Source organism: Patella vulgata, chromosome 3, assembly GCF_932274485.2.
Source record: "Patella vulgata chromosome 3, xgPatVulg1.2, whole genome shotgun sequence".
Lineage (NCBI taxonomy): Eukaryota > Metazoa > Mollusca > Gastropoda > Patellidae > Patella > Patella vulgata.
Window position 1 is genome coordinate 84,598,066 of NC_065881.2, and position 13,352 is coordinate 84,611,417.

A 13,352-nucleotide genomic window follows, 5' to 3' on the forward strand; every position below is an offset into this window, starting at 1 on the left:
ATAAACAAACCAAATGGGCGTTGCTATGCCCCTGGGGGTTGGGCATGCATCAAAAATAATAGAGGTCATCCTAAAGGTAGAAGTAATAAGTATGACAAGTTTTCAAGATGATCAAAACACACAGACACACAAAGAAAAAATAGGCGACCATTCTTAGGGTATAAAGGAATAAGTATGCACAACTTCAAGATAATCCATTAAGAATCTTGGCTTGTAGGCGACAAACTGACACATGCAAAAATTGAGCTTGGCTCTCTGCCCCGGGGGTCTGGCGCGCACCAAAAACAATAGGGAACATCCTTAGGGTATAAGGAAAAACTAGTATACATAGTTTCAAGACGATGCATTAAGGATAGCGGCCTGTAGCTTTGATGCGTCTAGAGATAGTGAAACTACATAAGGTCGTACTTCAACTTTCTAATTAGACAAAACACGTTTTCACCTGTTTTAAAGCAAAACTAAAATGAACCGATACTCCCTGGATCCCAAAAGAGTCTTTATTCTTATTGTATGTTAAGAGTTGATCTAAAATGACAAATATGAGGGGTCTAAGTCTTTCAGAAATACTTTCAATCTGATCATCAAAACCCATTATTCTAATTCGTGAAGCGTATTAACCATTTTGTTCTCATTTTGGAGACAAAATAAAATTAGAACAATACAATGTACATCCAAAATGATTACATATTTGTAATCTACGTAAAACATCACTTTAAATAATCCTGTTTGGGGAGTATAGGTCATTTAGAAGTTATTTTAAAATCAACGTGAAAAGTCAACAATTTGGATAACAGCCATTAAAACTTCATCACCGCACGGATTTCATGTGCCAATTAAAAATATAAGCCATCAAATACACAAGATGGCCTTATAGTATGTATGTTATAGTAGGGTATTTGAAGTTTTATTATCAATTTTTTTCAGAATTTTAACCTCTGTTCCACATTGCCAAAATTTAAGGTGGAAATGTGTATATTTTGTACGTTTTCAGTGTGCAATGAATTTCGAAACTGAATATTAGGAAAAGTATATATCGCATCAAATTCGAATCTTTTGTAAATTGATATAAGACAAACTGACATTAACTATGCCAATTTTGCAGTTTATGTATACAATAGTGACTTTGCCAGAGGTTGTGGAAATTATGAAAATAAAAGTGAATAGTTCATTTTGGATGCAAAATAAAATTAGAACAATACAATGTACATCCAAATTGATTACATATTTGTATATTACGCAAAAACGTCACTCTAAATAGACATGTTTGAGGAGTATAGGTCATTTAGAAGTTATTTTAAAATCAACGTGAATAGTCAACAATTTGGATAACAGCCATTAAAACTTCATCACCGCACAGATTTCAAGTGCCAATTAAAAATATAAGCCATCAAATACACAAGATGGACTTTAATGCATGTTATAGTAGGGTAATTGAAGTTTCATTCTCAAACTTTTTCAAAATTTTAACCTCTGTCCCACATGGCCAAAATTGAAGGTGAAAATGGGTATATTTTGTACGTTTTCAGTGTGCATTGAATTTCGAGACTGAATATTTGGAAAAGTATATATCCCATCGACTTAGAATCTTTTGTAAATAGATATAAGACAAACTGACATTAAATATGCCAATTTTGCAGTTTATGTATACAATAGTGATTTTTCCAGAGGCTTTGGAAATCCTGAAAATAAAAGTGAATAGTTCATTTGTTCCACAATTTGCCACCTCGTGGCGCGAACAGTATGCATCGGATAATGAGTGTGATGCCAAATTCATAATCTTCATTAAAAATTGTCTTAGATTACAAAGTTAGAGGGTCCTACTCCTATTAGAAATGTGAGTTTAACGCATCCGAAAACCTGAAAAAAATTACTGAATTTATGATCTGTTTTAGTACCCTAATTTCAAATGGCCATATCATAGCGAGTTTCCAACCTAGAGAGGTAAAATTTTGGATTCCTTAGTTTAAGGCCATATACTATAACATATATTTTTTATAATTTTTTTGGAGGTCATGTTCCCACCATTGGTCCAGTTGACATGGAATGACCCTGAAGCCTTGTCGCATAATTATATGATTTGATGAAACCCAACTGCTACTTGAAATTTCTCGCCTACCGAACTTAAAATGTCCACCCAGTCCGAAACAGCGCGCCCACTCCATCTCACGTGATCTCATGTCACTTTCCATATATGGCCTTCATGACTATATATAATGATATGCTAATGACTTTAGCGTGGGAAAATGTCCGAAACAATAATAAACCGCATGGCAAATCTTTAACATTTATTATGATCCCATTAGTTTAAGATGAGGTAAGAATTTTCGTCGAAAGTTAACAAAAATAAATGAATGAATGAATGAATGAATAAAATGGGGTTTAATGAATTCATTTTTGATAATTACTTTTATAACTAAATATGTTAATTGATTTGTTTATGTGTATTGATTTTTGTTTTCTCTTTATATGATATATTAATTTATTAATATTAATTGTGTGTTGTATCCTGACAAACAGCACACTAAAGGCCTGAATGAAGGATCAAGTCAGTATTCTCAACAGGCAATCCATGAGATCCCTGGCAATAATGGGAAACCATAACCTGTCACCCGATTAGATTTTATTACATACTTCGAGAAGGAATTTGTTGAGTAATAAAACCTTCTAGTAGTTTATCGAGGGCTGGCCGTCCTTACCGCACGGTACAAATAAAACCTTCTAGTAGTTTATCGAGGTTCGGGTGCTTCCGGAGTCCAAAATGGCCGCTTTATATAAATGAGAATTTTAGGGATAACTAACCCGAACCCTAACCCTTTTTAAAAGACTGAACTTGGGTCTAATTTAGTTTTTACTTCTCTTAAAAGGGTTAGGGTTCGGGTTAGTATTCCCCTAAATACTCATTTGTATAAAGCGACCATATGAGTATGAGTTCTGGCTTGTTCTGGAATGTGTTGCTTCTAGTGGTGATAATATTTGTACCGTGCGGTAAGGACGGCCAGCCCTCGATAAACTACAAGAAGGTTTTATTACTCAACAAATACCTTCTCGAAGTATGTAATAAAATCTAATCGGGTGAACCTGTCCATAATATTTATATAAAATACTCAACAATCATAAATGTGCAGTAGCTGGTCTAGAAATGGTTCCACTACTGATGTCTTCCGCCTTATTCCAGCCACAGTAGTGGCTCGTCCTACGGAGTTCCTTTGCGCAAGTTTTTTTTAGCCAAATACTACAAAAAGGTTACTGGTCTATAGCTCCCTTCATTTATACATAAACTGACCCAGAACTGTACCGCGCATAGCTACGAGAACGTAGCTAAAACGTGCCACTGAGTAATATTGGGTTGTGTGAAACATGATAGAGTCGATTGTAGAATATCTGACAATGGTATATGTTTGACACTGGTTAAGCATTATGATAATGATTATAATGTTGAAACCGCGTACATTTGTGACAATTAAGAGGGGCGCAAAAGTTCAAAACCATGACGCAAAGCTCATCATTGTGTCGCTCTCACTTAGCCCCTGATTTAACCCAATTCAACATTCTACACCATCAACATCTTTCAACAAATGAATTGACGTAATGAATGGAATGGAGTTTTATGGCACGTCAGCTCCAACGGTGGTGGCCGAATGGTAAAACGCATTCGTGTTAGATCGGAAGGCCAATTGCCAGCATATACCTGACAAGGAGTAGGGTCGCCTCTCCAACCCCCAACCTAGTGGGTTTTCTCCAGGTCCTCTTGTTTCTAACCACAGCTAACGACAAATATCCACAAACAAATTATTAAAAAGAAATCGAACCATATGTTACTCCCAAAATGACTTAGTTTGTGTCGAGAGAGAGAGAGGGGGTGTTATAAATTGTATTAACATTGGTAATTTAAAATAGACGACTGTAATAAATATCAGTTGTTTGTTTGTTACTATTATATTATGATCTGATGCGTACAACCTTTTATACCAAACAATCACTTGTAAAGACTTATTGAATGGTTACCTGTATTTAAAAATCACTTGTAAACGTTTATTGAATGGTTACATGTATTTACAAATAACTTGAATTATGAATTACTAATAGACAGTTATTGGACACCGGTAGGAATAAAAATTATCTCGAATCCCTGAGGAAATTTTGATGAACATGTTTACAGCCTTAAATACATTTTACTTTAATTAGAACGTTCAAACCCATTTCATTATAATATGGCTGGTTGTTTTAACCAGTATTTTACAGCTAATTGTTTTAACCAGTGTAAAATGGCTAACTGTTTTTCGTTATCAATTCCCCTTTACGTAATTTACTGTTCAAATGAGAAGAAAATGATCTCGTGTTTCACATTCCGTATCGAAACATTTGTAATATAACATGCGTGTTGTATAATGATGAATATTGTTGGTTATGATTCATAAACAACATCAAATAATACAACTGAAACATAGTGTGTAAAGGTTACGGATATTAACATATTATTGATTATATGAAAGACTTACAATTCTATAGCCAGTCTGACGCATTTCCACTCAGTATCAAAATAAATTAATCTTTATTCAAAACACCTACACAGTCATTTTCAATTTTCGGTGAATAGACCGACTTCAATTCTACTGATAATCACTGCTCACTTGACCTTTAACATGCACAGGTGCAGATAACAAACAACGAGAAATACACACGGCGATAAACCGCATATTCTGACAGGTGAATTGATCATTAGGCAGGCCATAAGTCTAACTATTTTGTAATTGAGAGAGAGAGAGAGAGAGAGACAGAGAGAAATGGGATTTAACGTCTACTCAACACAAACCGTTTAATTTTGGGACTTACATATGGTTCAATTTTATTTCAATAATTCGCTTGTGCGTAGGGGTCTTTAGCAGTGGGGGAAACCGGGGGACCAAGGAAAAAAACACGAGGTCAAACAGGCGACCCTACTGCTTGTCACGTACAACCGGGGAATCGAAACCACGCCGGTTGACTCAATGACAGACCTTATGATACAACGCACACGCGCTAACTGTTCGGCCAATCACCCACCCCCTCATTTTGTAATTGTGCATTATATTTAACAATCAAGTTTGTCTAGTTAATCGGATGAAACAAAAAACACAATGCACATCAAACATGTATTTATACAACATTTTATTGTAAAGATAGCGTTTTTAGGACGCCTTATTTCTCTATGTGGTACAACATGGTCCCTATAATATACACATATTTCAATCATTCATGTTGGTACAGGGCCCGCGGGAAGGGGAGATAACTGGGACACATGTTAAGGGGCCCGGAGTCCGTGAGAGAGGAGGATAACTGGGACACTTGTTCAGGGGGCCGGAGCCTAGTGAGCACCGGAGCTATGCTGAGTAATGTTTAATAAAAATGTTGGTATAATCTTATAAAATAAACCGGTATAATTTGTGTCTCAATGTAGGTACCTATTGACGTGGATCATGTTCTTTCTGTTCACTTTTTAAGTCGAAATGGTGAATTAAAAACTATAAGTCACTTGTCCAGGCCTTCGTGCTGTGGGGCCCCGGTGATGGTGAGCTTCCAGGTGTGCACAAAGAGTTCCGTTGGAATCCAGTTCAACGTGATTTTGGGTATTGAAAAAAAAAACGAATTGTGATGAAAAATATTTCGTTTTGATATTTTTACGTCTGATGGCCATGTTTTTTGTTTTTACTATTTCATTGCTAGCTTAAAACTTTCTGACAAAATGATGTTTCAACCAATGGCTCCCTTGTAAGGCATTCATTGTTAGTCAATAGTATCCTTTGGTTGGACCGTGGGTCTATTATATTTTACTTCTTATTGTTATTATTAATTAATTTTTGTAAATGGCTTCATCATGAACTCTTATATATTAAACCCAAGTTTACTAAATGTCATTGTGCAGTACTACCGGACTTCTTTATTTGTTGTGTTCCTTGTGATCGTAAATAATACTACAGCAACAATGATTTCACAGCTTTATTAGTAAACTGGAAATAACTTTGCAGGTTCCTCGTTCTCAATGATAATGACTGGTAAGAATTTCTGGGTGAGCTCTAATCTAGCTCTCCTCTACACCCTAATTTATACCCCCTACTTTCCCAGGTCTTCAATAACCTTGACGTGAATTTCCACGCCATATAAGGAATAAAACTCTATATTTCCCACAAACAAGACAGGCAACATTACCTATTTTTGGTCAACCGACCATAGGTCAATAAACAGCTAGAATTTGATGACTATTTTGACAATGATTATAATTTAACTAAAACATCACTGTTTTTTTACGAACAACTATAAATCTGACATTAGGTCTGATCTGTGCTCAGAGTTACTTTTATTTTTGTGATTTTTTTTGTCAACTGATTATTTAGAAATAGAAAATTTAGTTTATACTGTGTACTTATGGAATTATCTGCCATGAAAACTGAAGTTAACCATACAGCATACTATTACTAGATAATGACAGAGTAAATTAAAATTATTTTGAATTACTGAATAGTTTAAAATTAGTAATTGTAGACCTACATAGAATCACATTTTTCGATACACAAAATATAGAATATAAAAAGAACATGTGCAACTACAGACTTAATAGGTAAAGCTTACGATTTAAAATTTGATCCTTTAAAAATCACAACTACATGTAATTCTAAAATTACGAAAATACTAGATAGCATGCGATAAAGAATGCAAGGAATGAGTTGGTTTACATCGAAGCGCAACTACTTCTTGTCCCGCGAAAGCGCAATTACTAAAAAAGATCTACAATTTAAATTACCGGATATTAATACGTTTATTAGACCTATGACTATGACATGTCATGGATTCAAGTGGCGTGGTTTCGATTCCCCGCTTGTGCACGACAGGTGTAGGGTCGCCTGTCCAACCTCATGGGTTTTCTCCGGGTCCTCCAGTCTCATCTCACTCAGTCACTGCTAAAAAAAGATCCATCAATTGAATTATTGAAATGAAACTGAACCATGTTAGTCCCGAAATTACCTTGATTTGATTTAGCTTAGACAAGTTAGAGCGAGAGGTCATATTATCATAAGTTAGATAGCCTAAAGACGTATACCTATACATCTACTTCTAGGCCTACAGTACTCAGTATTCTACATTGGAATATATCATAATATGCAATATAATGCCAATTAATCAATCAAATATGAAAACACCTTTCACAAAATATGTACTCTTACAAAATAAATTTTTTGATCATATATACTGCTGTTATTATTATCTATCGTATTATAGTATTTTCTTCTGTTCAACTGCGAAGCGTCTTCTTTAGCCGACATGTTTAGTGACATTACAGACAAAACCCAAGATGCAGTGTGCAACCTACTTTGTATGCAAATGAAGCAGTCGCATATTTTTACTCTGTGGTGTTTATTACAGTCAATTCCCAAGATGCACTGCACGTCGCAGTGTTTCCATTGGCCGTAATGCGAGTCGCCACTCTGTGTATTCTTTACTCTGTGCAATGGCTGTGGTACCGTTAGCCTATTCGGTTTGAGACGGGGTTGCAATTCAATTCTTATCACATTTATTTGTACTACAAATTGAAAATAAGACTTTTAATATATAGATAAGAAGCGAAAGTTTGAAAGGAGTGGACCATAATTATAGCCGACTTCTTGTTAGCCTGTGTGTACTCTTGTACTGTAACTAAGCCTACGTAACCCCCGAAGCAGACAAATAGGAAACAGTGATCCAATGGGGCTGCAACGGAGGGTCTAGCATAGGACAACATATAGTCGTTCGGACAGGAATAAAAACCTAGGTCACGTGTACATATTGGCGTGCTCGTAAAAGAACCCATGACACTTGGAATTCGAAATAAAAGTAAGTTGTAGCGCCGATCCCAGGCAAAAATTCCGTCTTATTACACTGCATGGCGTTTCCCGTCTTCATTTGCCCAGCCGGCGCAGAAAAAATAAACACCATTTCATGTGACATGTATTAGAAATATCAGTGTCAACTGTGAACTGTTCATGGATCGTAAATCAGATTCAAATTTATCTATGTTTACATCATTGTGGCAAATTATTCTTTCAAACAAAATTATGAACCTAACCACAAACCTTTTTCTTCAGCAATATACGTCGTGTGACGTTAAACCTATTAAATTTTATTTCATTTACAATTTACTTGGAACCAGTATATTACGGCTAATTGTTTTAATTATTTTAACCAGTATCTTATGGGATGTATGCAGTTAAATTTTGTTTCGTTATTCGGGATTAAAAATTGGAATAACACATAACGGGATAGAACGTATTTGAAATAAAATTATTATTTTTTCTTACAAATGTCATATCACTATTGTCCATTTGTCATGTAAACTGCAGTGATAAAACCCTCTGACATAAAACAAAACGTTTTTTTTTCGAGCTAAAAGTGCTTGCTATTTCTTCAATTAATTAAAATGGTTAAAACAGACAGTAGATTATTTAAGTCAATGTAGATACAACATTATTTCACAAATCATACGAATACCATAAATACATACGTTAAAGTATAATATTTGAAAACTAAACAAAATTAATTGTATGTTATATACCAACTTTATAATGTTATAAAACCTTGTCTTGATCTCGCTAATTATACTACGGGTATACCCGATTTCTATATTTAACCTGTATACCCGATTAGAAAGAATACGTTGACTGTCTTGTAATAGTATATCCTACTTTTATTATCCTTCTGTTATTTGATCTCCTATTTTTACGTCTAGATGTCGTATGAAGAAAAAAAGGTTGCAATGGTCCCTCATATTTCTATGTTATTATTCGAGTTATTATACAATATTTAACTACATTAACAGATCCTAGAGACGAATACCATAAATCATTAAAATCTAAAATTGTATATACCAGCTTTGTTTGTTTTAATATATTAAATACAATGTTATAAAACCTCTGATATTACCTTGTCTTGATCTGTCAAACAATAGTTTCTAATATATTATGTACAATGTTATAAAACCTTGTCTTGATCTGTCAAACATTGTTCAGCTATTCATTGTTCTACTTAAAGGGACAATGACACTCTTGCTGGCTTGAAAGCTCCAGAAAATAAATAATATCTCTATCTAAGTACTAGATGTTTAAGTGTCCTACCTGTTGTGTAAATTATCCATTACATCCTATTTTACTTGTCCAGAGGGTTCGAAAATATTTTTAAATCGAAGTTTCATTTGAAAAGGTTACGTTAGACATTTCAAACCATTATGTTGAATTTTTCAAAAATTTTAAATAAGGTGTGTTAAAATGAAATTTGTATCATCAATTAATTGAAATATTCTAAAATAGTACAATTTTTTGACCAGAATAAAGATTGGGCCATATTATTCTGTTACAACAAGAGTGGTATTGAGCCTTTAATGTACAATAATATTCACACTCTTAACAACTACACCGGAAAAAACAGGCTATTATAATAGATGTGACTAAGTACGGGCAAAACCGATTTCTATATTTAAAGATACTTCTGCTTTAAATGTTATATAAATTATTACTGAGACATTTATTCACATGCCATGCCTATAATCAACTCTCTAGACCATCATCGGGTGGCTTTGATTTAAAAGGATTGAAATACAATCAACATATTTAATTATATAATTTTAAAAATGGTGAATCGAGTCTGCCATAGCTGGTCAACATTTCAAACACATAGCCCAGAATAAAGTGATCTGAATTATATTGTCAATATATTCATTTTGCATTATCTGTTTCTTTACCTCAATTGGGGGCCTGGCAAGGACAGCTGTCTAGTCGTTCGGACGGGACGAAAAACAGAGGTCACGTCTATACATTGACGTGCACATCATATGGCGTATGCCCGTCTTCAATAGCCCAGTCGGAGCAGAACAGTAGAATGCGAAATCTTACATAATGGATCTCAATCGTACATAATGTATCTTTAACTTGTATTAATATTACAACATAGATTAGAAATATAATCTTTATACTTGTTTATCCTGTCTTTTGTATTATTTTTATTATATATTGTGTTATACTTCTTTTGTTTTTCTGTCGCCTACCTAACCTGTCCCTCTCTCTCGCATCCCCTGTGAGAGAGAGGGAGTTGTATCAGTTTGTTACTAGGGTGTGTTACTATAATAATATGCTCTGACGCGTCCCACCTTTTATACGAACAATAATTTGTAAGCGTTAACATGTATTTAAAATTAATTTGAATTATGAATTACTCATAAACAGTTATTGGACGCTGTCGGGAATAAAAAAAAGTCTCTCGAATCCCTTTCGGTTCATGACCTGAGGAAATTCGCACCATGTAAATTTGATGAACATGTTTATAGCCTTAAATTATGCTGTAGAAATACATTTTACTTTAGTAGAACGTTCAAACCCATTTCAGTTCATTCAAGTATACTATAGCTATTTTTTTTTAACCAGTATAGTATAGCTAATTGTTTTAAACCAGTATACTATAGCTAATTGTTTTAAACCAGTATATTAGAGCTAATTGTTTTAAACCAGTATACTATAGCTAATTGTTTTAAACCAGTATATTACATCTAATTGTTTTAAACCAGTATACTATAGCTAATTGTTTTAAACAAGTATATTAGAGCTAATTGTTTTAAACCAGTATACTATAGCTAATTGTTTTAAACCAGAATACTATAGCTAATTGTTTTAAACCAGTATATTACATCTAATTGTTTTAAACCAGTATATTATAGCTAATTGTTTTAAACCAGTATATTACAGCTAATTGTTTTAAACCAGTATATTATAAATAGCATAGTATAGATAATTGTTTAAGCAATATTATTACAGTCAATATTTTACGATAAAATCTTCTCGTTTTACTTTCTGTTCAATGTCAAATGAGAGGAAAAGGTTCCCGTGTTTGAATTTCCGTATCGAAAGACTTGTAATAATATAACGGAAACATAGTGTGTAAAGGTTACTGATGTTAACATATTATTGAATATGAAAGACTTGTAATTTCTATAGCCAGTTTGACGTACTCCAAGATCATCCTACATGCAGGGGCGGATTGGGCCATCGGGCGCCCAAAGTGCCGGTCGGACAAAAAATGAAAAACAATTTTTTGTCCAATTCGTCTAAAAACCCTTTTTCTGCTGAACATTATATGGGGGTATGGGCCGGCCATGGAGCGATGATGATCATGTTGTATGTGGCCGGTGGCTTTAACGGGCCGCCACGCCATCACTGGAATCTGGAATGGGCTGGTATAACAGACTTTCTGAATCCTGCAATGGGGGTTCCGAATTTCATCTGGAATGGGCTGGTATAACAGACTTTCGGAATCCTGCAATGGGGGTTCCGAATTTCATCCGAAAATTTCATCGGATTCACCCGACACTGTCGCCCGCAAATTTACTAATTATTAAGTCACCTGCACCCTGTTTGTGGGGATGCGCCAGAAACGTCTGCCGATGGTTTGTAACTCCAAAAATATTCAATTTTAAGGCCTCAGCGAAGTTTGATGATAGCTGGTCTGCTGGATGAATATGAGTGCGAGACGATTTCCTGAGGCTGGTGTTTAAAAATATTCCTTGACATTTTTATTAACTCGTTGTTTTCAGAGATGAAATTACAGAATTGGGATGTCGGGAATGGTCTCAAATTGCGGGAAATGGCCTCCCATTTCCAAAAATTCAAAAATGAATTGTGTCCCGTACGCCTATGCATGTCCGCTCCCACTCAGTATTCCTAGATGGTTAATAAAATAGTCAAAATTTTCTCAACTAGTCCCATTTTTTAACCAGTTAAATTCTATTGACTCATGACTCTTGACCAGGGGCGGATTGGGGCCGGGAACCGGCCCGGGCTCCCGTGTCGGAGCGGCCCCTTTTACTGACCGCGGAGTCCGGACTCTCCCCCGGGAAAATTTTGAAAAATGAACCCCAAATATGCGATTTGGTGGTATATCTGATTATAATCTCTGTCAAATAATATAATATATCTAGCTCATAAATCGATTAATTTAGGCCAAAACCCCGACCTGCAAGTAATTTACAACCATCAACCTGTGAAATTATCATATCGTCAAATTATTAATTAACATATTATCATTGTATCGTCAAAAGTCAATAGAATTTTAAAACTGGTTAAAAAAAATGGGACTAGTTGAGAAGATACAATGATAGTCTGTGACGAAAGGACGTTAAACCCCATTTCTCTCTCTCTCTCTCTCTCTCTCTCTCTCACTTATATAGATTCGTAGAATAATGGATTATAAATAATATCAGGTAAGCTACAACAAAGTGTTATAAAGTATATAATACATAATATGACATTAATTTACATAGTTTCCCTGGTATAATCTGACAATAGTGATTCTAAGTATGTATTCGGATGACATTAATTTACTGTCATCCTGGTGACAAACTTTACATTTAGAATTTACATCAATTCTTTTCTCTAAAACTGCAATTAAATTTTTTGTAGTGAATTACAGCGTTTAAAATCTCCTTATACAGTGTCGAAGTAAAAAGTGTATATAAGGGTGGGGGGGATGTAAAGCATTTAAGTCTGGTAAGAACCGGTGGTCAAAAAAGTATGATTCCATATTCCGTATTTTGATTGTATTATCAATTTTGACTTTATTAAAATGAAAAATAATATTATCAATTTTGACTTTATTAAAATGAAAAATAATAAATGTAATATTTAAATTCTTACCACAAGTATATAAATGTTTAAAGACTTTCAAAACCGGATTAATCTGTATACTTTGTTTCCTGTGTATTGGGATGCGTGCGCGTAGTTCAGTACCGCTTTCGCTTATATAAAATTTATTGCATTGTTTACATACAAGAAATTAAATTTGTAGCAGTAAAATTCATATTATTTTGATTCTAAGCGTATAATTAATATTAGAAGAAGTGAGTTTAGTATTAATAATCATATGGTGGCAACATTAACAAAGTGGTTAGAAACTTGAAATTTAGCTCTAGAGAGTAATTTTTTATGGCTTAGAGGCTGACGTTTATTATTAATTAATTCTATGCCATGAAATTGGCGATTATGATTATCATTAGAATACAGAATATCTTTTGTATCATAAATATGTTGAAAAATATTATACTGTCGAGGATTATATGTCGAAATAAAGATAATACAAATAGAGATATTCTTTTCTGTTGGCGTTCTTAATGCTTCAGTACTTAGACCCCTATGTTAATAACCCCAAGTGGATAATATTTTGTCAATAAATTGGATCTCAATTCTTCAAGTCGCCGAACTCTGATATCTTTGTCTAAAATTATAGTGCATAGTTTTCTGGCAAAAAGAGAAAAGGGTTTTATAATTTTAAAATGGCGAGAATGACATGTTGTGTAAGAGAAA